This window comes from Hyperolius riggenbachi, chromosome 1 (assembly GCF_040937935.1).
Source record: "Hyperolius riggenbachi isolate aHypRig1 chromosome 1, aHypRig1.pri, whole genome shotgun sequence".
NCBI classification, from domain to species: Eukaryota; Metazoa; Chordata; class Amphibia; order Anura; family Hyperoliidae; genus Hyperolius; species Hyperolius riggenbachi.
Window position 1 is genome coordinate 405251835 of NC_090646.1, and position 27301 is coordinate 405279135.

At 42.4% G+C, this 27301-nt stretch overlaps 1 protein-coding gene across 5 annotated transcripts in view; it reads right to left on the minus strand.

The window, feature by feature from the left end:
• KDM4C (lysine demethylase 4C) overlaps positions 1–27301 on the minus strand; it is a 490901-nt gene that overhangs the window by 261450 nt on the left and 202150 nt on the right. The window contains exon 10 of one of the 5 annotated variants that reach the window (XR_011020736.1): positions 14715–15014. The exons of the other annotated variants lie outside the window; for them this stretch is intronic. The gene's annotated coding sequence lies outside the window, so the exon portion shown is untranslated. Of the gene's footprint in view, positions 1–14714; positions 15015–27301 lie in introns of those variants that run through there. 5 annotated transcript variants of the gene reach the window in all.

The following is a 27301-nucleotide window of genomic DNA, read 5'->3' on the forward strand; positions in this document are numbered from 1 at the left end:
GATGGTCCCGAAGGCCAATCACTAGCGCTTCCAATCAGAATAGCAGGCAGCGGTGATTGGATATACCGAAAAATACGGTATATTGTTTAAAATGGATCCGAGATACATTTTTAATCATTGCATAATTGTGTTCCTTTCATCTAGTTTATAGGGCATTCCTTAAAGCAAATACTTTTTTTGTTTTGTTTTAATACTCTAATTCCCTATAAACTAAACAAGCCTCGCCTACAGCTTTTCAGAGAGCCTTGGCACTCAGTCCCACGTAGCAGGGGCTTATGGGAGATCAGTCTGGGCAGGAGATGGAGGAGGTTACTAGCCAGAGATTTCAGAGGCAGAGGGGAGGAGGAGGGGGAAGTGAAATTTTCCACAGGCTGAGAGCTGGAGATGCCATCAGCCTCAGTGTAGTGTGACTAACAGAACATGGCTGCACTCATTGTATCACAGCAATAAATAATAATATACTTTTAAAGCTGTTTGCAGCTAGATTTGCTACTATCTAAACTTTAGATAAGATGTATAGACAAGTTACTTGTTCTAGTTACTTTTTCATCTCGGATCCGCTTTAAAGAACAGCACTGCTAGGAGCTGCTACTGCATGTATAGTATGTTATCGAAGTCTTTCAGAAAGGTTTGTGACTAGCTCTGTATAAGTATTCAGTCTTATCAAATGTAATTAGTGTTCAAAGCAAAACTTCTGCAACACTGCTGCATGGAATTGATAAGAATAAAGTGAAACACAGTTTAACTCTTTCAGCAATATTTCACTAAAAATAAATGTTTGTAACTGTAGGTTATCATCATGGTGTGGCTAGTCTTTTAAAGCAGAGGAGATTTGAAATTGAAAATGAAATTTTGATCATTTCATTTTAAAACTAAAAAATGTGAGCATTTCACTCATCTCAGAATGGTGCATCTTAGGTCTTTGCCAAAATAAAACTATTGAAAAACACACAGCCACACGTCAACTTAATTAATTCTATCTCGAGCAGACATGTACAGCCCCCTTGAACCAACCAGCGTGGGTTGCTGCCACATGAATAGTACCAGCCTCAATGGTCCAATACACTGGGGGAGGTCTGGAATCTGCGAGAGGGGACATAAATCATGTGTCCTTACTGTCTTCATGATTTACTATTTGTCTATGTAGTGACCAACTGCTTCAGTGGGAAGGAATCCCACTGTTCAATGCATAGACCAGGAGAAATTTCAACAGAAAATTCAGATATGCTTTTGCTGGGGTTCTCTGGTATATAACCAGTCTCCAGTTCACAGGTGTAGGGTATCTTTTAATCTGCCATCAAGTCTGCCCATTGGTAATTTGATGTGATCCCTCAGGGATGAAGGTCATTGGTTTAAACAACAATGGGGAGCCCCATGGGAGATGTTAAGCTTTTGATGCAGTTCCCCTTTTCAGTACTACAGCACAACTGGCAGCATTGTGCGGAAATGGACTGCAAGCAAGAATTTAGAAGAAAAATGGCAGAAGGCCAGAAGAACAGAAGAGAAGACAGACATTTAAAAGGCAAACAAAGTGAGCGGATGAAAATGCCAGAAGTATACAAAAGTAGATGAAACTACCGTATTTATTTATTGTATTTATAAAGCGCCAACATATTACGCAGCACTGGACATTAGTTTAGATTACAGACAATATTTAGGGGGGACATACAGCAAAATGACAACACCTGAATACAAGAAAGACCAGATCATGCAGCACAGTATGAATACAAGGTAATGCTTAGTTAGTCACTGGATGGAGCATGGAAATTAGGCAAGTTAGGTTCACTCAGATGCATAGCATGGGTGCACAGTAATGGAGGTGCATGATCAGGTAGGACACAAAACTACTTGAAAGAAGTATACAGAAGAAAAAAGATGCAAGAAAAAAAAGAAACCTTTATACAGATGAAGCAAAATGTTGAAGGGGACGGAAAAGATACTTTTATTAAGATTACAGTGGCAGAATTTTTTTTTGTTATAAACTTTTTACATGTAATCCTTTGTAAAAAAACAAAACAAAAACAAAACATTTATATTGCACTTTTCTCCTGGCAGACTCAAAGCGCCAGAGCTGCAGCCACTAGGACACGTTCTATAGGCAGTAGCAGTGTTAGGGAGACTGGCCCAAGGTCTCCTACTGAATAGGTGCTGGCTTACTAACCAGGCAGAGCGGAGATTCAAACCCTGGTCTCTTGTGTCAGAGGCAGAGCCCTTTAACCCTTACACCTTCCCGCCAACATAAGAATACAAGGGAGAGAGTCAAATTGACCCAGGGGGCTCAGTTACTCCACCATAAGTTCCTTCTAGAACCCACCCCTATCATATGCACCTCCTTCATCCTGATCAAGCTACAGTGTATTTAACCATAAAGGGGACCTAAAGTGAGAAATATATGGAAATATGTATTTCCTTTTAAACAATACCAGTTGCCTGCCAGTCCTACTGATCGCTTTGGCTGCAGTAGTGTCTGGACCTGAAAAAGCATGTGAATAATCATCAGATCTTAGTCAAACATCTGAACTGCATGCTTGTTCAGGGTCTATGACCAAGAGTGTTAAAGAGAGAGGATCAGCAGGACAGTCAGGCAGCTGGTATTGTTTAATAGGAAATGAATATGGCAGCCTCCATATATATGTCTCACTTCAGGTCCCCTTTAAGGTTAAATACACTGTAGCTTGATCAGGACTTATTGAATCAAGGAGGTACATGTAAAATTGGGCCCTAGGAGGAACTTATTTCTATTCCTAGCAGACATGTACAGCAACCTTGAACCAACCAGTGTGGGTTGCTGCCACATGAGCAGTACCAGCCTCCATAGTCCAATATTTTGGAGGGGGGAGGAGTTCTGGAATCAGAGAGGGGACAGAAATCATTTATCCTTACCGCCTCGAGGATTTACTATTCCTCTATGTACTGACCAACGGAACTGCTTCAGTGACCCTACACATCCCACACATATACCATTAAACAAACAAACAAACAAACACACACACACACACACACACACACACACACACAAACACACACACACACAAACACACACACAAACACACACACACACACACACACACACACACACACACACACACACACACACACACACACACACACACACACACACACACACACACACACACACACACACACACACACACACACACACACACACACACACACACACACACACACACACACACACACACCGGACTCAAAGCGCCAGAGCTGCATCCACTAGGACGCGCTCTATAGGCAGTAGCAGTGTTAGGGAGACTTGCCTAAGGTCTCCTACTGAATATGTGCTGGCTTACTGAACAGGCAGAGCCGAGATTCGAACCCTGGTCTCCTGTGTCAGAGGCAGAGCACCATCCAGCCACCATTAAAATTAACCCATTACTTCCCAACACTCTCCCATAATTACCCAAATAAAGTAAAAGCATTAAAAAAAATGACAATTCAAAATAATACATACAGTTACCTTAGGGAATTAACTTATTCAATATGTATGCCAAGAGTGTATATTAGTGTTCTTTTTTAAATTATGGGCTTGTAATTAGTGATAAAATATTGGCACCACACATTGTACTTGGGAAATATTTTAGTTGTTTTAATAACCAGTACAAATGGACAATTTCACAGTTCTTTCACCCTTCCGAAGCCAACTACACACTAAGCAATTATTACTCTGTTTTAATGAAAAGTGTGTTATCCACTATGCCACTATCTGCTATTCCAATGTAGCGCAGAGCACACAACATAGAAAGTGTCTGTGCAAATGACTGATCAATATGGGGGGAACCAAACTGAACTACTCAGCCTAAAAGATTGGAGAATTATTGTACATGTGTACATTAATTTGACCTTCCATAATTGTAATAAATTTCAAAATTGTTGCTTATACAGCCATTCTAGATAATAGGGACAGGCGAGAAGCTGCAATAGAGCCCCCAATGAAAGCGTTCCTTGTTCTCTCTCCCCTATAGCTACTCTCAGCTGTGTGACACAGCCCAGCAAAGGAGATAAGGCTACATTCAGCCATAACCATTTCACTGATAAAAAAAAAGTTGTATACTAAAAGCAGAAAATATATATTTATGTTTTCACACGGAACATATGTGTTTCTATTTCCAGTGCTACTTTATAGGGAAACTTTCGTTTAATTTTAAAGAACAGCTCACTATAGGCCTGTATATGCCTCAATCCATTAAAGAGACTCTGAAGTCTCTTTTTTTCCCCTTCTTCTGTTTAACATTCCTCTTCAGCTTGCCAGAGTGAAATCGCCGCATCCCTGCGGCAGAGGAGTGATTTATTACTTAGAAAACAACCTGCAAAGTTCTACGACTTTGCAGGTCGCAGATCATGCTGCCCTGACACGCAGGGCTTCTCTTCCTGGAAAGGCTGAGCTTTGAGGTGTAGCTCAGCCTCTCCGGAATAAATCTCTGCAGATCTCTACCTCCTCCCGCCCCTCTCAGTGAAAGAAGACAGAGGGGTGGGGAGAGGCGGCAATCCGCAGAGATTGACTGCGGAGGAGGCAGAGCTACAGCCTAAAGCTCTGCCTTATTGAGAAAGTGAAGCCCTGCGAGTCCCTGGGGCTTTGCAGGGCTTATCTCTAGTAATAAATCACTCCTCTGCAGCGGGGATGCAGCAATTTCACTCTGGCATTAAAGCTGAAGAGGAATGTTAAACTAAAAAAGGGAGAAAAAAAAAAAAAAAAAAGGAGACTTCAGGGTTTCTTTAAAATGCAAACATAAAGCTGATCCACAAGATCTTTATCAGAGAAGTCAGCTTATACTGTCAACCAAACAGAGGCATTAAAAGAATCTAAAAAGCGGTTTAAAAAAAGTTACCAACAATGAGTGAGGCCATTTGTAACTTCACATTTCACCTTTATCCCCTTGACTGCCATATGGATTATATCCACATTCTTATAAAGCAAGTGATCAAAAATATAAAAAAATGTAGGAAGGAACACCACTCACCACACCAGCTAGGAGCAGGACCGAGCATAGTCAGGCCAAACAGTAACAGAGAAAGGGAAAGTCCGCTCAACTGAATGATAAAAGTCTGATCTTTATTTAAAAAACATCAATACTGGACAAAAGGCATATCATGAAAAATATAAAATAAGATCTACTTAAAGTATCAATGTTCTGTATTACATGTCTTATAAAGACAAATAACAGGATAAGCGAAAATGGGGAGGGGATCTAGGGAAGAGAAGAGACCAAATTCCTGTATTGCATCAACTATTTGGTTTATTTTAAATATATTATGGAAAAGTTGAGCAAATTCAACAAGTCTTTTATGTTCGTCGAGAATACCTTTCCTTAGAACCACGATAAAAGAGGAAAAACTTCTTAGAGCAAACCTCATTTTGTAAAACATACAAAACAAGCCTGATAAACAGAATCAGCCAACGGGTGAATTAATTACCATCCTTGTCCTATAAAGTAATGTGCTGCTTCATAGAAATTGCAGAAAATCCCAAAGGCGCAGAGAGCACAAACAAGCTTCAAACAGTCTGGTGTGGACATTCTCAGATAAGCATTTCCAGTCAGCTCCCCAGTGAATGTGATAAGGCCAGCATGTGCTAGCACAGGTTGAGTGACATCCCTGAGTGTCCACTATCGCTCTTGCTGACAACAGCACACATTAATAATTAATGGTAAACTAACTGTTGAGGAGCTTGATTTAATCTGTTAGTCTGCAAAACTGAACATTTGTATGTTTGCACATCACTGTACCTATATAAAAAGCAGAATGAAAACCTAGCCAGCATATATACAAAATATATAACTGAACAGACCTAAATGTAATCAAAAATCAACTCTCCTGTAGTCTCCTCCTCGTAGAAAGACATTTACATTAGACTTCTTGTCAATTTTTAGAGCAAATATATGATTCTTTCCTACAATATTCCAAACATTAGTAGAACAGCTATAAAAAGGTACCCAATGACAAGATGTCACAAGTGGTTAACCCGGCTGTGGGCGATAACCAATTGAACATCTGTTTGACTGACCACTTACAACAAAAATTATATCCAGCAATATGATTTCTAAAGAATAAATGATTTGCCAATATTTCCCATGTGCACATTGAACTAGTGGCTGGCCTCCTGTATATGAAAACGCAAACTGATGCTAATTGGTCTTTAGCAATACGTTGCAACACTTCCAGCCATGGTGCATGGGTGGGTGTACATAAGGTGGATGCCCCTTAAGTAAATGGCACCATTGTACCAAGGAAAACAATATCAATGATGCACACAATATGTACAACAGCTTATAAGTCTCACTGAGTCAAACTAGGTATTTAGTACGTTTGTAGTTAACATCCTACACTTTCATACTTTCCAGTCATGGGTTTGAGGCTCTTTGCACACTATGCACATTTACTTAATTTATTGTATTTATAAAGCACCAACATATTATGCAGGGCTGTACATTAGTTTAGGTTACAGACAATATTTAGGGTGACATACAGCAATAAGACAATACAGGAAGACATGCAAACCAGATCACACAGCAAAGTATGAGGTACAAGGCAATGCTTAGTCAGTCACTGGATGGGAGCATGGATATTAGGCCAGTCGAGTTCACTCAAATCCATAGTATGAGTGTATGTTAATGGAGGTGCATGAACAGGTAGGAGACATAAGGAGGAGGACAATGATAAAGGCTTACAATCTAGAGAAAGAGGTATGGACATTAAAGGTAGTAGACCAGAGTTCAGCTGCGTCGCGATGTAACGTGATGACATTATGTGTAGCGTTGAATTGCATATACTGTAGTGAGCAAGGATCCTTGGAGATGATATTTGTAATACGATAAATAGTTAAAGGGAACCTGAAGCGAGGAAAATTATTTAAAATAAACATGACGTAGCTGCAAATGAAATTACATACTAACCTTACTGTCAGTTCCTCTCAGAGGCTCACCATTTTCTTCTTACGGTGAGTCCTTTCCAGTTCTGAAAATATTTTGTCAGAACTTAAATATTCCAGTTGCTGTCAGGTATATATCAGTAGCTGTCAGTTACAACTGAATGTGCAAGGTAACGTCCATGTTTCTCTATGGCTCAAGTGGGTGATATTACAGTTTAACAGTGTGCTGACCAGGAAGCTGATAGGGGGTAAATGGTCATTTTTAAAATGGAGGGCGGAAAAATCCCATGATCACAATGGACAAATGGGACGCAGGAGAGGAGAAAGAGATTGAGTAGTAGACTACAGGGAGTGCAGAATTATTAGGCAAATGAGTATTTTGACCACATCATCCTCTTTATGCATGTTGTCTTACTCCAAGCTGTATAGGCTCGAAAGCCTACTACCAATTAAGTATATTAGGTGATGTGCATCTCTGTAATGAGAAGGAGTGTGGGCTAATGACAAACACCCTATATCAGGTGTGCATAATTATTAGGCAACTTCCTTTCCTTTGGCAAAATGGGTCAAAAAAAGGACTTGATAGGCTCAGAAAAGTCAAAAATTGTGAGATATCGTGCAAAGGGATGCAGCACTCTTAAAATTGCAAAGCTTCTGAAGCGTGATCATCGAACAATCAAGCGTTTCACTCAAAATAGTCAACAGGGTCGCAAGAAGCGTGTGGAAAAGCCAAGGCGCAAAATAACTGCCCATGAACTGAGAAAAGTCAAGCGTGCAGCTGCCAAGATGCCACCAGTTTGGCCATATTTCAGAGCTGCAACATCACTGGAGTGCCCAAAAGCACAAGGTGTGCAATATTCAGAGACATGGCCAAGGTAAGAAAGGATGAAAGACGACCACCACTGAACAAGACACACAAGCTGAAACGTCAAGACTGGGCCAAGAAATATCTCTAGACTGATTTTCCTAAGGTTTTATGAGAGTGAGTCTTGATGGGCCAGATGGATAGGCCCGTGGCTGGATTGGTAAAGGGCAGAGAGCTCCAGTCTGACTCAGACGCCAGCAAGGTGGAGTACTGATTTGGGCTGGTATCATCAAAGATGAGCTTGTGGGGCCTTTTTGGGTTGAGGATGGAGTCAAGCTCAACTCCCAGTCCTACTGCCAGTTTCTGGAAGGCACCTTCTTCAAGCAGTGGTACAGGAAGAAGTTTGCATCCTTCAAGAAAAACATGATTTTCATGCAGGACAATGCTCCATCACACGCGTCCAAGTACTCCACAGCGTGGCTGGCAAGAAAGGGTATAAAAGAAGAAAAACTAATGACATGGCCCCCTTGTTCACCTGATCTGAACCCCATTGAGAACCTGTGGTCCATCATAAAATGTGAGATTTACAAGGAGGGAAAACAGTACACCTCTCACTGCACGCAATGTTGATGGTGAACACATCAAAACACTGACAGAATCCATGGATGGCAGACTTTTGAGTGTCCTTGCAAAGAAAGGTGGCTATATTGGTCACTGATTTGTTTTTGTTTTGTTTTTGAATGTCAGAAATGTATATTTGTGAATGTTGAGATGTTATATTGGTTTCACTGGTAAAAATAAATAATTGAAATGGGTATATATTTGTTTTTTGTTAAGTTGCCTAATAATTATGCACAGTAATAGTCACCTGTACACACAGATATCCCCCTAAAATAGCTAAAACTAAAAACTACTTTCAAAAATATTCAGCTTTGATATTAATGAGTTTTTGGGGTTCATTGAGAACATGGTTGTTGTGCAATAATACAAATATTCCTCAAAAATACAACTTGCCTAATAATTCTGCACTCCCTGTACACAGGAGGTAAGTATGACCTTTAAATTGTCATTTTGACTTTATTTTCAGTTCAGGTTCTGTAAGTACAGAAGTTATACTTGTAGTATGAGAAGGCTAACTTAAAGTGAAACTGTCCAAGAAGGATATGGAGGCTGCCATATTCATTTCCTTTTAAATCATACCAGTTGCCTGGCTAATCACGGTAAAAATAGTGTCAAATCGCTGCAATTTTTGTATACGCGACCGCAACGATTTTTACATGATTTTTACCGCGCTTTTAATGAAAGTAAATGGTTACCAATCAATCACAAGCACTCAGAAAAGCGCTTATAGTGTGGTTGAGCCCCAAGTCCAGAAATGCCAGGCTAAACAGGTGGATTGTCAGTGTGGATTTGAATAACCCCAGGGAAGGGGCTGTCTTTACTGGGTGTGGTAGGGAGTTCCAAAGGGTAGGGGCAGCATTACAGAAAGGTCTGGCTCCAAAGGTTTTGAGGTGCACTCTGACAGTTACCAAGTTTATGGAAACTGTTGATCTGAGGTTGTGAGAGATATGGCGCCGCAATCGATGCTAGGAGACTGAAAAAGAAAAAAAAAGCCATTTCTTTTCTTTGTACAGTGCTGCATTCAAATGCAGTACTTTACTGGGGACAGCCCTGTCACTCGGCTGTCCCCTGGAGGGGAGAGAAAGGATTGCTCTCATAGACTGAGGTCTATGAGAGACGATCCTGCTGTTTGGCTCTAGGGGGGAGAGAGAAAAAAAATAGACCATTTTATTAAAAAAAAAAAAAAAATTAATAAAAAAAATACTGCCTGCATCAGCAATAAGAGCCCACCAACTGTTGGTGGTCAGAAAAGGGGGGGAGGTGTATTTCATTTGTGTGCTACCTTGCATGGCTCTGCAGCGAGCTGTTAAAGCTGCAGAGCACTGAATTGCAAAAAATAGACTAGTCACTGGACGGAGGAAGCCTGTGGCCCTTAAGTGGTTATTTGGAAGGAGGTCTTATTAAAAATTTCTATATTGTCCGTCAAGGTAGCATTTGTATTTTCTAAAAAACTTCTTGTATATTAAGGTGTGTTGACACAGTCCAGAAGCAATATGGATTTAAGTTGACATTACAATTGCAACAATGTATGCTTAGGTAAAGCCTCAGATTTTTATACCCAGGAGAACAATTGTGGGATCCTCTAAGTAAACAAAGTTAGTTTTTTGTCTGTATGGGTCTAGATATTTTATGCCATAGGCATAACCATCAAATACAGCACAAACGGCTCCATAGTACTGTGCAGGCTGTCTTTCACCCACGCAGTGCAGCCACGTGAACCTCTTCAACAAGCCATTGTCGAAGAGGAGGTGGTGGGGGTGAGGGAGAGCCTCTGGATAAGGAGAGCCTCTGGATTATTGAGAGGCTACCCTCTTCTAACATGAACATCTGCCTTAGGCACTTTTTTGCACCTAGAGGTATGCTTTAAGCTGTAAGCATAGAGGAAGAACAGCGCAACCTCGTTGCTATCCCTGACATACGATACAGGGGAGCTCACAAGGATAGTTAGGAACTGCTCTAATCAAACCCTCCTGCTAGGAGAAATAGAAAAGATGGAGGAGAGATGTATCAGCATGGGTATGCAACCTGGGCAATAGATAAATCTAAGGAAAAAAGTTCTGGTGAAGGATAGAAAGGAATTATTAAGGTGCAAGAAACTTTCGAGGACAGAATTTCCCTCCATTGTCAATATAGTTAAAACCCACCTCCCAGTTTTATATGGCAATTATGAACTGGCAACTGTGGTGGAGGGGAAGTGCAGATTTGTGAGTAAGTGAGCACCCACTTTGGGGGATGTACTGTCTTTAGGTCTCTATGAAGAGCAAACCCAACAGCCTGGGTCCATGTGGCTGAGGCTCATTCAAGTGTGGTACCAAAACCTGTGGCTACAGTAGGATCCACTCTACTGGCGTCATGGCCGTGTTCTGTAGTAATGGCAGATCTTTCATAATTACAGTATACCTAATTAACTGTGAATTAAGCAAAGAACAATATATAGTCTACACAACTAGGCCCCTTAGGGCTAGAATCTCAGAACATTAGTGTGGGGCCACCAACACTAACTGTTTCAATCTTTCGAATGTGGCAAAACTCTTTCGGACCTGCTACGATGGGAATATGACATTTCTCTTTCAAGGGAAACAGTCCACTTTAGCAGTAGAGGTGGGGCTCTACATAGAAAACTCTTAAGTGTGAAGTATAGTAGACATTAAGGATGGGCACTAGTAAGCCAGTAGGTCTTAATCATAGGTGGGGTGTAAAAACCTGTTCATTTAGTCTCCAGGTCTCTCTGATGTTGTACTATGAGATTCATCTGTACTTTACGAATATCGCTAATTTTAGCTATATTTTACTAGTGGCAATGCCCTGCGCCCATTTTTCATGTATGTGTGTGGGGTTACATACCAATATACAATAGTATAGTGATATAGGAAGTGTTTCTGATGATGAAACCAGGATCATTAACATAAAAGTGGGTATCTGGAATAATTACTGCATTTTACTATAGGTCACTACAGTGCCTCTAAGTTAATAGGTCTATAGTTTCCCTATTCTGATTTTTTTCCCCCATTCTTCTACAAGGGGAAATCATCAGCTGTACAGTAGACTGATCATATGAAACTGAAGCACTTGAAATACAATTTCAGAAAATAAGATAAAGTGGCCAGTAGTTTACCGATAAGCTCAACACCCAGTGGATGATATGTAGGCCAGTGGACTTGTCAAGCTTGATTTTATTTAAACATGGCATTAGGCAATTAAATGTTAAAGGAAGTCTGAAGTGTAATTAAAAATAAAAACAGATACTCATCTGAGGAGAGGAGACTCTCCTCCTGTTCTGCCTACGGCCCCTGCGTTCCACCGATGTGTCTCCAGTTAGTCTCTGACCGATGGGTCAGAGATTGCTCTCTCTTCCACTGCGGGAAGCATCAGTAGTCTTCGGGAGCCCAAGTGCTCCCAAAGACAGGCCGCTCCTGCACATGCAGGAGCGAGCAGTCTCATGCACTTGCAGTACAGAGCAGCCCGCAACAGAAGAGAGAGCAGTCTCTAACTCATCGTTTAGAGGCTGCTAACGGGGTACACAGCGGTGGAATGCAGGGACCATAGGAGCAACGGGAAGGCTCTATAGCACAGTTCTCCAAACCTGTCCTCAAGGCCCACCAACAGTACATGTTTTTCAGAAAACCACAAACCTGCACAGGTGAGGTAATTAGTGTCTCAGCAGAGCTGATTAACTACCTCTGTGGGTTTCCACAAAACTTGCACTGGACTGGGTTGGGGAACACTGCTCTATAGGACCCAGAGACTTCTCTCTCCTTAGGTGAGTATATGTTTTGTTTTGTTCTTTTAATCACACTTCAGACTCACTTTAACAAGACATAGATGGTCAATGAGCTGGCAATTATGGCTCTGATACAATTTAATGCAGACTGTATGCTGTTCGAAACTGGGCCAATAAAATGTACTGCCTGTTGAACTTTAATGATCCAATTTCCAGCTGTATATAATTTGGACTAAATCTGCATATAAAGCTTTTTGATTTGTGTGTACAATCAAACATTTCAATTCAATTTTAATTGTATCAAGAGAGAATCAAAGCACATTTTCCTGAGGGATCGAACAAACATTATCACCATTGTTCAGAAACAAAACAAAAAAATTCCTTAATCTGTCATGTTGGAGAATTTTGTTTGATTGTATAGGAATTGGCTTATGTTCTGTTAAGTTGTGATTGATTCTTTGCTTCTGTGTTTTAGCATCGATTAAACAAGAGTTTGGTATAATTGAAATGCATATAGATCAATAGTCTGCTTAAAAAGGGATACTTAAGCCTGCAACAAAAAAACACAGTTTTACTCACCTGGGACTTCTACCAGCCCCCTGCAGCTGCCCCGTGCCCTCAAATTCACTCACAGATCCTCTTGTCCCCCTCCGCTAGCTAGTTTCGTTTTTGGGTGACAGGTTTACTGCACCTGTGCAGGCCTGGCCACGTATCTCCTTCTTCGGGTTCCTGTCCGCAATAGCTATTGTGGAAAGGGAACGCGAAGAAGTCAACGAATGGCCAGGCCTGTCAACTAAACTAGCAGGCGGCGGGGGACCAAGGGATCTGCGAGAGACAGCAAGGGCACAGGATTGCTGCAGGGGGCTGGCAGAAGCCACAGGTGAGTAACACTGATTTTTTTATTGAAGGCTTAAGTATTCCTTTAACGTCTACTAGCTCTTAACTCTAGTGTATAGTGGACTTTTTTTTTATTACTTATATCGATTATCAATTTTCTGAGCAAATGCAAATATTGATCCAAACACTGAAGGCACAAAGTTTGATTAGTGCATTGCCAGACTTAGGCACAATTATTAGAGTCTCATTGACTATCTATAGTGGTAGACTGGGAATGCTAGTGGTACACTGGTGTACCATGAGACAAAGGTATGTTCTTTGTAAAGACAGAAGAAAAGCGTGCATTTAAAATCTCAACTTTAGTTCTATCATCCACATTTAGGATTCCTGGCCAATCATTTAGAAATCCTACATAGTCAAGCTTCTTTCTTTTTGTCAAACCACAATCATGAAAAAACTGGGTAGATGGGAGTTGTGGATAACCCTAGTAATCCTCTTCCCCACCCCCATTAAAAACCATAACACTGATTGTGAGTCAGAAAAGGCATATAAATATTACATACTACCTCTCACATGCAACTTTTTGCAGCACAGGGATACATTATTCTAAGTAAGATTCTCTTCAAGATTCAGTCAGTACTCAACCCCCTCTAAAGAATGATGATGCAGGGCTAAGAGGTAGCATCCTTGCCTAGTAAGGTTACTATTAATAAGGATGAGGGGGTGGAAGCAAAATTCAGTTTTGTATGAGGCAAAACAAACTAGGGTTAACAGAGGCAGTGACAGTGGGAGTTGTCCTTGGTTGCAGCCTCTGGTGCCGACGCTCCACTCCCCTCTACATCATGCCGACAGGTGGATGAATCAGGTGGACGTAGGCGGAGATCTGTGGGCGTAGAGGGCCAGAAAGCACTGGCGCCAGAGATGGCGACCAAGATGAGTTAGCCCAACTACCACAGCCTGCTTCAACTAATGCTCAGTTAGGCACAACTAAATTTTGCTCCACACGCTTGAAATAATAATGGCTGCAAAGGGTTACTTCATTAACCACTTTTTGTTCAGTGCTTTACAATATGAGAGACTGTTTATGCTTATTAATTTAGTGGGTGAAGCGTTCAGCTGGAAAAGTACATTACAATTAAACATCTACCTAACTATGCAATGTGAATGCATACGTAGATTTCTGTACCTGCTGCAGTCTCATGGTTACTATGAATAAACAAAAACGGCTTCTTTCCCATTAAATATATGTGTTCTATTTATTACAGAAAAAGATATGCATTCATACAATCCATTTTCAAAGCAAAGAGAAAGAAAATTTTGCATTAACTTGCTGTATTACACTGCCCTCTTCTGGTGAATTTAGGAGGAACTAATGTAAATTACTTTCCATCCAGAGTGCTAATACATAAACAAATGCTGCCTTTTTTGTAAGTAATGATTTGACGTGTGTGCACATGTATGTGCGCGTGTATGTGCACGTGTGTATGTGTGCGTATGTGCGCGTGTGCGTGTGTGGATATTTGATACCTTACTTTCTAGTACTACAGTAGTAGAAGATGTTCTTCTCACTTTAAAAAGAAATCGGCAGCTATAAGGAAGAGACTGCGACAGCATTTGCCTGCACTACAGAGACTGATTGAATGGGTGGATTTACTTAAAACCAATTTAGGACCAGAGCAATTTTCAACATATTTATTTATCATTAACTTACATAGATGAATATCTAAATCCCTGGAGCAATATTGGTATAAAACTCTGACATAGCATTCAATAAATGTGTTTTCCTACTTTTTATTGCCCATACAGTTACGATATTTGCTTTTGTGCACAAGTCTGTTTACAAATTACAAGTTCCCAAAGTACAGTTATCTGCTCTGAAAGCGGCAATTGTAAGTTATTACATAGCTGCTGTATTTATATATTAAAATATCTAGAGATAACTTCTCAACTGCACACATACTAGAAGCAGAGAAAGTTCAGTTTCGGCAAATTGCTAATGTTTAAATTCCTTTGTCAGATACATTTAGTAAACTAAAGATAATGTTATCACTGCTTCGGATGCGGCCAGGAACTTTCCACTGATGTACAAAGTGCTGTGTTGAGCTCTTTGCTGTTCTGCTACAATTTCTGTGGTAGTACATTTAGGACTGTAAAGAAATAAAAAAAAATGTAAAAAAATGCTGAGTTTCATACCACTTTAAGTTGGAGAAAAGTGAAGAATAATGGAGAACACAGACCTTGATAGACCCATTAAAGGTGTCTCTTTGTTGTCCAATAAATATATGGTCAAACCTCTGTATTGAGGCAAGACTGTTTTGATGTATTCCATATACATCCTGTCTATTGCATTTTGGGCCACCTTTTCCACTTCATATAGAATTTGTTTTTCCTTCTTTTCAACCAGTCCAAATTTGCTGGTTCACTTCTGTTCTCCAACCTTAGTAAGCTAGTATCAGAGTGCAATCTCTCCTCCACCACACAGACATCTACTACAGCAGGGGTCCCCAACCTTTTTTGGCCCGGGGACCGCTACCCACACCTAACTTTTCCCTGAGGACCAGTGGGGAGGGAGTGGGGGTGCTGTTGGGGGGAGGGGTTGGGGGTGTGGCTGATGGGCATGGTGGGGGGAGGGGGGAGAGGCTTTGGTTGGGAACGGCAAAGGTAGCCAGGTACAGGTATGGGTTTTGCATCGACTGTTGGACAGGGAACAAGTGTATCAGGTTTGTGTGACCTGTGTATTTGCCGGTGCCTTGTCTCTGCCGGATTGCTCAAACGGCCTCAGATATACGTCCTAGTAGCAACAAGAGACGGCACACCACTGGCTGCAACAATTTTGCTGTATTCACAAACAAGTTCATTACATGTTACGAATATTACATTCTTCTTCAGGTGATAAACAGCAAATTAACAGACAAACACCATTAAATGTGCTCATGGGAGGCCACTACACCCTTGGTGGCCCCCTCCCCTTATAACATTAACCCATTGTCCATAGTCCAACATATACTGTATGTTAAAACCACTCCATAGAACAAGGTCATGTGGTACTCCACTTCGGCTACCACTAATTATTAATAAATAACTGACCGTACTCCAGGCACTTCCAACAATGGACTGCCACTGACCCCCTAAAGAGGAACACAAACAATAACACATAAGCATTACCACATAGAAATACAATGCATAAAACATGCAATATATAAAAATACAACCATATACACTAATATAAATATACCCAATATTGCACTAGCAGCAGCACCTCAATTTATGAAAAATCGTTTATAAAAAACATTTCAAAGGCAATCTTTCGTTCATTCCCCTCGGGGCAACCACATCCATATCATAAATCCATCGCGCCTTTTTTTGTTTCAAAATTGTTTCCAAGTTTCCTCCTGTAGTTAGAGGATCCAAGGACTCCAGTACACACCACCTCAGCTGCAACGCACCATGGCCTGCCACTCAAAAGTGCCTCGCAACTGAGGTGTCGTAGTCAGAGCCGGGACAAGGTCCTCCAGCACCCAAGGCTGAGACACCAATGTGCGCCCCTCCATCCCTCCCACCCCAACCATCACACACTGATTGCTATTAGACTAAGAGGTGCCCCAGGGCCCCCAACACCTTAATCTCTAGTTATCTGGCTTGTAGTCACTTCCATGTATCTCCTTTTCTTATTTCTTTCTGCTTCAAACACAATTAGGTATGACAGCTGAATGAATTGTGCGCCCCCTCCTTCACTGCGCCCTGAGGCTGGAGCCTCTCCAGCCTATGCCTCGGCCCGGCCCTGGTCGTAGTTATCTCTTTTTCCTTCAGCATACTTGGTGATCGCCCTTTTATGCTCCTGTATACGTGTTCTGACTGGCCTGGTGGTCTTGCCCACATACATGAGCCCATATGGGCACTTGAGCCCATATACGGCCCATGGCGTGGAGCAATAATGTCTCCCCTTAATGGCAATTCTATGCCCGGTGTGTGGATGGCAAATAGCTTCGCCCTTTATAATGCCATTACATACATTACAATTTAAACAAGGGTAAGTCCCTGTCTTTCCTGTAGACATCTCCTTTCTCTTTGGGGCAGTGTCAGTGTGTCTGTCCCTGTCTTGGATGGTCCTGCCTCTCCTAATAGAAAAAATAGACTCATCTTTAAATAAAGGTCCCAGGTCTTTGTCTGTACTTAGTAGGGGCCAAAACCTACGTATAGAATTTTTGCTAAGTGCAGTGTTCTTCCCCAAATTGGTCATTAAAGGTACCCCCTTAATGCGACCAGTTCTACCTCTTCCTTGTAACAGCATGGACCTGTCAATAGCCAAAACCCCTTCTGTCTAAATGTCCTCAACTTTTGAGGCATCATATCCTTTTTGTATAAATTTCCTACATAGTGTCTTGCTGACTTTCACATAGTCATCATCACAAGTACAGATGCGCCTGGCCCTAAGGAATTGCCCCCTTGGTATGGCTTTTACAACATGGCCATGGTGCTGGCTGTCATAACGCAATAAATTATTACGATCTGTCGGCTTGCGATACAGCTTAGTAACGAATCGCCCATCGACAGTCTTAATGGAGACATCAAGAAAGTTGACACTCATTAGATGCTTCCAGAGAAAATTTGATCGTAGGGTGCATACGGTTCGCTTCACTCACCATTTCCAGGAGCAATTCCTTAGGGCCTCTCCATAGGAGCAATATATCATCTACAAAAACCGGTAGTACTGAAAAATAAACCCCTTGTATTTCACATTGTTCAAGAACAAAGATCGTTCAAGTGACTCAACAAAAATATTTGCAACCGATGGAGCTGCCATGCTTGTCCCTTGCTGCTGTACATAAATGTCCTCATGGAACCAGAAATAGTTCTATTTAAGTATCAGCTCCAGGCAATCTAATAAAAAATACACTAAGCCATTGGACAAACTTGTCTCTAACAGTCTGTCCTCAATCACAGATATTGCCTCATCTTGTGGGATTGCAGCAAACATGCTCTGAATATCTAAGCTGCAAAATATAATGTCCTCAGGTACTTCACGCAAGTTTTCCAATCGAACCAATAAATCAGTCGTGTCCTTAAGACAATGCTGAAAGGACGCTACAATAGGTTGCAGATAAGTGTCCAGGAACCCTGCTACCGGATAAAGTGCCGAGCCCCTGCTGGACACAATGGGGCGTCCAGGAGGGTCCCTGAGCGGTTTGTGTATTTTGGGCAATAGATATAGCAGGGGTAACCGCGGGAACTTCACTCTCAATCCCTTTGCTGTCTTGTCATCCAAGATTCCGTCTTCTACTGCAGTTGTAAACAACATGTCAACCTTGTCTTTAATCTTAGGGGTAGGGTCACTTTCACACTTCGTGTAGTGGGTTTCATTTTGCACCTGCCGGAACCCTTCTCTTAGGTAGTCCTGCCGGTCTTGAATAACCGTGCCCCCCCTTCCCCCTTGTCTGCCTTGGTAATAATGATGTCAGGGTTCTCACTTAATCTCTTCAATGCCTGTTTTTGTGCAGAAGTCAAATTAGGGTGAGCATACTTGCTGTTGTCCCATTTCTGATTATTGTCCTGTCTCACTGCTTTCTCAAATTGATTTATGGCAGGAAAACAATCATTAGGACTCCAATCCGATTTCTGTAGATACCGTGATAACCTGCTATCCAGCGTGCTGTCAATCTCTGTCTCTTTAAAATATGCTTTTAATCTAAGTCTTCTAGTGAATTTGAACAAATCCACTTCCCAGTCAAATTTTGAATCACATTGGGTAGGCACAAAACCTAAACCTTTCGAGGACTGACACCTCAACTGCGTCTAATACATATGTGGAGATATTAATGACATTGCTCACATCTTCTAATTCCGTTTCCTGAGCTCGTAATGGTCCCTCTGCTGATATTGTGGTTTCTTGCGGGGACCTCCGCTGCCCCTTCGTTTCTCTGCCCTGCCTGACTGTTAGAGACAAGTTTGTCCAATGGCTTAGTGTATTTTTTATTAGATTGCCTGGAGCTGATACTTAAATCGAATTATTTCAGGTTCCATGAGGACATTTATGTAGAGCAGCAAGGGGCAAGCATGGGGTCACCGGCAGCTCCATCGGTTGCAAATATTTTTGTTGAGTCACTTGAACGATCTTTGTTCTTGAACAATGTGAAATACAAGGGGTTTATTTTTCAGTACTACCGTTTTGTAGATGATATATTGCTCCTATGGAGAGGCTCTAAGGAATTGCTCCAGGAAATGGTGAGTGAAGCGAACCGTAGGCACCCTACGATCAAATTTTCTCTGGAAGCATCTAATGAGAGTTTCAACTTTCTTGATGTCTCCATTAAGACTGTCGGTGGGTGATTTGTTACTAAACTGTATCACAAGCTGACAGATCGTAATAATTTATTGCGTTATGACAGCCAGCACCATGGCCATGTTGTAAAAGCCATACCAAGGGGGCAATTCCTTAGGGCCAGGCGCATCTGTACTTGTGATGATGACTATGTGAAAGTCAGCAAGACACTATGTAGGAAATTTATACAAAAAGGATATGATGCCTCAAAAGTTGAGGACATTAGACAGAAGGGGTTTTGGCTATTGACAGGTCCATGCTGTTACAAGGAAGAGGTAGAACTGGTCGCATTAAGGGGGTACCTTTAATGACCAATTTGGGGAAGAACACTAAGCTTATCAAAAATTCTATACGTAGGTTTTGGCCCCTACTAAGTACAGACAAAGACCTGGGACCTTTATTTAAAGATGAACCTATTTTTTCTATTAGGAGAGGCAGGACCATTCAAGACAGGGACAGACACACTGACACTGCCCCAAAGAGAAAGGAGATGTCTACAGGAAAGACAGGGACTCACCCTTGTTTAAATTGTAATGTATGTAATGGAATTATAAAGGGCGAAGCTATTTGCCATTCACACACCGGGCATAGAATTGCCATTAAAGAGACACTGAAGAGAAAAAAAAAATATGATATAGTGAATTGGTTGTGTACTATGAATAATTACTAGAAGATTAGCAGCAAAGAAAATATTCTCATACTTTTATTTTCAGGTATAGTGTTTTTTCTAACATTGCATCATTCTATAATATGTGCAGATTACACAACACTCAGCATTCAAAATGAGTCTTTCAGAGCAGTCTGTGAAGTAATGACCTCTCCTCTAGCAGAGAAAAAGTAAACAGTTCACTTACAGTTGAGATAATAAAAGTCAGATAACAGCCCTCTCCACGACTAACTTAGTCGGAGAGCTTAAAGAGAAACTCCGACCAAGAATTGAACTTTATCCCAATCAGTAGCTGATACCCACTTTTACATGAGAAAAATAATGATTTTCACAAACAGACCATCAGGGGGCGCTGTGTGACTGATTTTGTGCTGAAACCCCTCCCACAAGAGGCTCTGGTACCGTACGGTACTCTGGGCAAACTGCCACAATGTAACAATGTTCAGACAGGAAATAGCTGCTTACAGCTGTCTGTTAAAGCCAGACCAGCTCCATAATCTGCCCACAGTAACAATGTCACCATGTAAAACATGTCAGAATGTGAATCTGGGAGAGGAAAGATTTTACAATGAGCAAACACTGACTAAATCATGTATACATAATTATTGTAAAAATGAAGCACTTTTTTTATTACATTATTTTCACTGGAGTTCCTCTTTAATGGCTTGTTTGCATAGAGATAACAACTGGAGTTTCTCAACTCTTCCTGTACTGGAAACAATTACACTGATGTATCTGATCTTAATGTTTTATTTCTTAGCTGTACTACACATACAAATCATAATATCATAATTTTTTTTTCGCTTCAGTGTCTCTTTAAGGGGAGACATTTTTGCTCCACGCCATGGGCCGTATATGGGCTCAAGTGCCCATATGGGCTCATGTAGGTGGGCAAGACCACCAGGCCAGTCAGAACACTTATACAGGAGCATAAAAGGGCGATCACCAAGTATGCTGAAGGAAAAAGAGATAACTATGACACCTCATTTGCGTGGCACTTTGGAGTGGCAGGCCATGGTGCGTCGCAGCTGAGGTGGTGTGTACTGGAGTCCTTGGATCCTCTAACTACAGGAGGAAACTTGGAAACAATTTTGAAACAAAAAAAGGCGCAATGGATTTATGATATGGATGTGGTTCCCCCGAGGGGAATGAACGAAAGATTGCCTTTGAAATGTTTTTTATAAACGATTTTTCATAAATTGAGGTGCTGCTGCTAGTGCAATATTGGGTATATTTATATTAGTGTATATGGTTGTATTTTTATATAATGCATGTTTTATGCATTGTTTTACTATGCGGTAATGCTTATGTCTTATAGTTTGTGTTCCTCTTTAGGTGGGTCAGTGGCAGTCCATTGTTGGAAGTGCCTGGAGTACGGTCAGTTATTTATTAATAATTAGTGGTACCCGAAGTGCCACATGACCTTGCACTATGGAGTGGTTTTAACATATATGTTGGACTATGGACAACGGGTTAATGTTATAAGGGGTGGAGCCACCAAGGGTGTGGTGGCCTCTCATGAGCACATTTAATGGTGTTTGTATGTTAACTTGCTGTCACCTGAAGACGAATGTAATATTCGTAACATGTAGTGAACTTGTTCGTGAATAAAGCAAAATTGTTGCAGCCAGTGGTGTGCCGTCTCTTATTGCTACTAGGACAGGTATGGGTTTATCTAGGTATAGTTTCCCCAGTGTAGGGAGTATAGTTGCCCCAGTGTAGGTAGAAGATGCCAGTATAGCAGTATAGCTAGTGGAGTTGCACCAGTATGGGGATTATAGCTGCCCCAGTATAGGTAGTTACCCCCCTCCCCTGCAGCCGCCGCTGTGTTACCTCAGCTGGCGGCCGCTTCCTCTTTGATATTGTGCTCCCTGTCCTCCATGCCTGTGTTTTTTATTCACAGCAGCGCGTCCCCCGGCTGCTGTGAACAAGCAGGAAGCAGGGCAGCAGTTCCTCTGGTAACGGCAATATACATCGCCGCTACAGGAAGCCGCTTCCTGCTTGTTATTTATGGTGCAAGTTACAGGGCTGTTTTTGTAGACTTCCCTTTGAGTGTCATCATCTGAGTGTGTAACCATATAGGTTTACATATATTTACAAATTTAACTTTTTGTCTCTCTGCCTCCCCTCCCCCTCGGGACAAAGGTGAGCTATTTTCCACCTCTTAATTTAAAAAAAAACTAAAAATCCAGCAAGGGTGTCAGACTTGGGCTTCTGCTTAGGTGTCCATTACCTTCAGATGAAAGGTTGCCTGCATGTCATCACAGCCCAGCCCCTGTTGATAAGCGTGCAGTTCTCAAGTCACTTCATTGCAAATGATGTGCCAAGGGTATGGAAATGTTGGCCAATGCAACTATTCCTGGGCACTATGTGAGTGGGGGATCAAGTTGTGGCACCACAGATTGTGACACCAGTTTTCAGCTCCATTACCAAATAATGTCATCAGGTCAAATAAGAACATGAATGGTTGACTCCAAAACATCAGTTTTATTTCTTCTCAACAGTTCAAGAGTAAACCTATTTTTACCCCAAGCAGTTTCAGCTTTTCTGGGTTGGAGAGAACTGAATAAAACAACCTAGACTGCAGGCCTGACCCAGAAACAAAAAGCAACTAGATCCTTCAGATGATGGTAGATTGTTCTTTCTATCTCAGACAACAGAGACTCGGGCTTGATTTTTGCATTGAGCTTCTGTGTGCAAGTTACCCTAAACTTTCTGATTGGCCTGGATATGACATTATGCAGAGTGGCTATTTCCAGTAGTAACCGGGGGGAATTTTAGTTTTCACAACCAGTATAAAACATTAGTTTGGGTCAAGGGAAGATAAAATAACTATAATAATATATAGGCAATGGGGAGCTCGGAGTTTTTAATTGTCATACTGTGTTTATAATGGACATTTAGATAACTATATGGGCACTGACACCAGGAAGGTTATTATGAGTACATTAACCACTCATGGACTGTGCAGAGTAAAATATACATTGTGTCTGTGGACAGACCGCTATAAAATGGAACACAGCATGGGCACCACTATAAGGGAGATATATTTAAATATTCCTCACATTCAATCCCTAACCAGCTCCTCTCATCTTCAACTCAAAAACATATCTCTCATCTTCCACTCAAAAACATATCTCTCATCCAACCCTTTCTCACTCAGGACCTGTGTAGTCGGAGTCGTGGAGTCGGAGCAATTTTGGGTGCCTGGAGTCCGTGTCGGGAAAAAAATGCACCGACTACTAATAAATTTAAACTGTAATTAAAATAGAAAATATGATAAAATGTGCTATTTCTCAGATGATAGTCATCATAAATAATTTATATACATAGTAAGAGCTGTACTTAGTCCACAAAAATGAAATAAACCAATCAAAAATTAGTTACTTGTGCTGCTTCAATAAAGCAGTCCCTGTATCTTTAAAGTCAGATTTACATATCTGATTGTGACTGTACAGTATATATGATGTGTACACAGGAATCTCTTATATATACTAAATAACCTCTATGCTGTACGAATAAAGCCTGATGTGTAGCAGTGTCACTAATAGAGATGGCCAATGAGATGGAAATAATTCTGTGTTGATACTGATTTATGCAAATGTATGCCGATTTATGCAAATGTATGCACTCTTTGCTCATGAAATCAATTAACCTTCCTGGCGGTAAGCCCGAGCTGAGCTCGGGCTATGCCGCATAGGAAGATATCTCAGCCCCTGGTGGGGCGATTTGCCCCATTTAAAGTGCTGTACGCGCAGCTAGCACTTTGCTAGCCGCACGTACAGCTTGATCGCCGCCGCTCTGCGGCAATCGCCCGCACGCAGCGGCGGAAGAGGGCCCCCCGCCAGAGCCCTGCACAGCCCGGACCAATGAGTTCCAGGCAGCGCTATGGGCTGGATCGGAGGCGTCTGACGTCAGGACGTCGGCTGACGTCCATGACGTCATTCCGATCGTCGCCATGGTGACAGGAGAAGCCAAACAGGGGAACGGGTTATATACGCGTTCCCCTGTTTGCTATTGATGCCGGCGACGATCGCACTACAGGGACACATGCGCCCTCTAGTGGTGTTTCATGTAGCTACAACTCTGGTAGCATTACATGAAACAAAAAAAATGTAAAAAAAAAAAAAAAAAAGGATTTCTGCCTATTTGGCAAAAAAATTGAACCACCAGGAGGGATAATTTGATATGTTGTTAAAATTTGGTTTGGTGGCCATGAATTAAAGGGTACCTGAGACAGATGAAAAGAAAAGTTTTATACATACCTGGGGCTTCCTCCAGCCCCCTTCAGGCCAATCAGTCCCTCGCTGTCGTCCTCCGCCACCTGGGTCTTCTGCTATGAGTCCCGCTAATTCAGCCAGTCAGCGCAGTGTGGCTCCTACAGCCAGGAGCATTCTGCACCTGCGCAATAGTGCCGTGTCGGCCACCTGCACGCGTTTCCAAAATGCGTCTGGAAACGCGTGCAGTGTGAACGGGGCCTTAATGTGTCATATAACCTTGTTGTGCATTTGGAGTGACAGGTAACTTGGCCTATAACACAGCAGAATACAGTTAGTGGGAAGCATGCAAAAAAAAAAGATTTTCTCTTGCTTTACACACAGAGAAAAAACTTCAGATCAGTATTATGGCTAGAGGGAAAAATGTAAGTTTTCCTATTATAAATCTTTTCCTTATCTTGTAGTCCGCCTGCTGGGCACTGACCTGAAGTAATACATTATCAGAGTACCCTCTTGAAAGCTGAATACCTTTGTACAGGTGTGTGCATGCGTGCGTGCCTGTTGTGGTTCGTGTTCTCCATGAGGGTCAATTACTGACATGACTCTATACAGCAGGGTGCTCACATATCGGCTCCCAAGCCTTTTTAAAAAACTACAAAGCGAATGGGATCTACTTTTTCTCCCTACCCACCCCCCAAAAAAGCACTACACATAATTAGGCAGAGTCCCCTCCCCCATCCTTATTCCCAAACAGTCATGCAGACATGCATGATATAGTATTCATTCACTGTAACTTTGGCAAAACATTCAGAATGTCACTGATTGATACTGTTATTAACCCTCCTGGTGGTATATTAAAAACCGCCAGGGGGCAGCGCAGCCGTTGTTTTTTATTTATTTTTTTAAATCATGTAGCGGGCCTAGGGCTCGCTACATGATAGCCGCTGCTCAGCGGCTTCCCACCAGCCCCGCCAATCACCTCCGGCGATAGGCGATCAGGAAATCCCGTTCAAAGAACGGGATTTCCTGGAGGGCTTCCCCCGTCGCCATGGCGACGGGGCGGGATGACGTCAGCGACGCCGTGACGTCTAAGGGAGTCCCGTTCCACCCCTTGCCGCTGCCTGGCGCTGATAGGCCAGGCAGCGCAGGGGTCTAGGGGGGGGGGGCTGTGTTGCGACGCGGATAGCGGCGATCGAGCGCGGGGCGGCGGCGATCGAAGTGCTGACGCAGCTAGCAAAGTGCTAGCTGCGTTCAGCAAAAAAAAAAATATTCAAATCGGCCCAGCAGGGGTTACCGCCAGGAAGGTTAAGGGATCTTGGACTTCATTGAGACAACAAGCTCTCAATGAAGCAGCAACAGTAAAGGTAGCCATACACTGGTCGATTTGCCATCAGATTCGACCAACAGATAGATCCCTCTCTGATCGAATCTGATCAGACAGGGATCGTATGGCTACCGTTACTGCAAACAGATTGTGAACCGATTTCAGTCTGAAACCGTTCACAATCTGTTGTGGTGGTGGTGGCTGTGGTGCCGCCGCTGCCCCCCGCCGTATACATTACCTGCTCCGCCGGCGCGACTGCCCCCGGTCACCGCTGCTCCGTCTCCGCTCTGGTCTCCAGGTCCGGCATGCTTTACTTCTTCCTGCCCGGCAGGAAGTTTAAACAGTAGAGCGCCCTCTACTAATATATAAAGTCAGCGCAGGTCTATAGTAATACAGCTTTCGTCATTTTCTGGTATACAGGATCTTCGAACAAAAAGGTAAAGAAGCAAGGCTTACCAGATTCCAACAACCCACATTATAAGGTTGTAAACGAGTTTGATAGATGGTCCGCAGAACTTTCAAATGGTGTCGTTTCACCAGCGATGTTGCACACCACAGATACCTCCGGAATATATTAGATATCCTGAGGTCGCAGAGACTCGCCAAAGAGGAGGCAATCTTGCGTCATCAGGGGAGAAAAGAGCGCCCTCTACTGTTTAAACTTCCTGCCGGGCTAGAAGAAGTGAAGCATGCCGGACCCGGAGACCAGACCAGCGCGGAGACGGAGCAGCGGTGACCGGGGGCAGTCGTGCCGACGGAGCAGGTAATGTATGCGGGCTCTATTGCGTCGGTCGTCGGGTACTCGAACGCCGCTAGCGACGCGCTCCCTACCCGCGGGCGATCGACGGTAATTTTCCGCATGGAGCGATCGACGGGATCGGACGAAATGGATCGAAATTCGGCGTGTTGCGGGAACGATGTGACAGCAGATTCGATCCCAGTGATCGAATCTGCTGTCGATCTGGCGGGAATCGGCCTAGTGTATGGCTAGCTTCAGACCAATCTCCACTCCATTGTGTTGTAAAAGTAATTAGAGGCCATAAGGTCATTAGACCCTGCGCGATAAGAATCTACAGATGTTTTTTTATGAACCCTAGGGAGCAGGGACAGTGTACAAATTCCAAAGTGTGTATGAGTCCTTATCTGTGTGGTGGACACATTAAGTCAATATAACAATGGTGCGAGAGCAGAATACGTTTTTTCACTTCATGCCCTTAGCTGTCAGTCTCTCAAACTTTTCCCCCCACGGGCTCCCTGTGGCTTCTGGGCCCCCCCTGCGGAGGCATCCCTTGCAGGGTCTATTGTTACGCCCCTGCCAGCACTCCTGGAAGTGCGGGTGCTATCAAAATGATGACATAGGACTTGATAGGGGTCCCTCTACTAACAAGCCTATGGGAACTGATGGAGGGCGCAGAGCCACAGATTTACTTGCCGCCGTTGCTGCATGTATTGCTGCAGGGGAGGGGCCACAGACACTTTCACCTTGCTCACTGGCTGGCGCTACACTATCAGCATTCTGCACTCTGCTTCTTTCAGCATGTGACTAATCTACCTAGTAGTTCTTTTGATCTACTGGTAGATCGCAATCAACACAATTGACACCCTTTTTGTACAGCATCCACATGATGTCAGTAATATGCAAATACAAAATAATAAATAAAAAGAGGACTGTATATTACAAGGTCAACCAAAAGAGCTATTGCAATCCAAACCTTGCATCAATGAAGTCCAAAATAGCCTGAAAAATCTTTGTTCTGTTTTAGGTAGGCAAACTGTACTTAAATGTGATAATATACTGCTAAAATAAAGCTTTATTATGACCGATACCTTTCACATACCACCAACAGGTATGTGAAAGGTATGCAATAGTCCTGACTTGAAGAAGCTAAAGAACATATAAAGCAGTT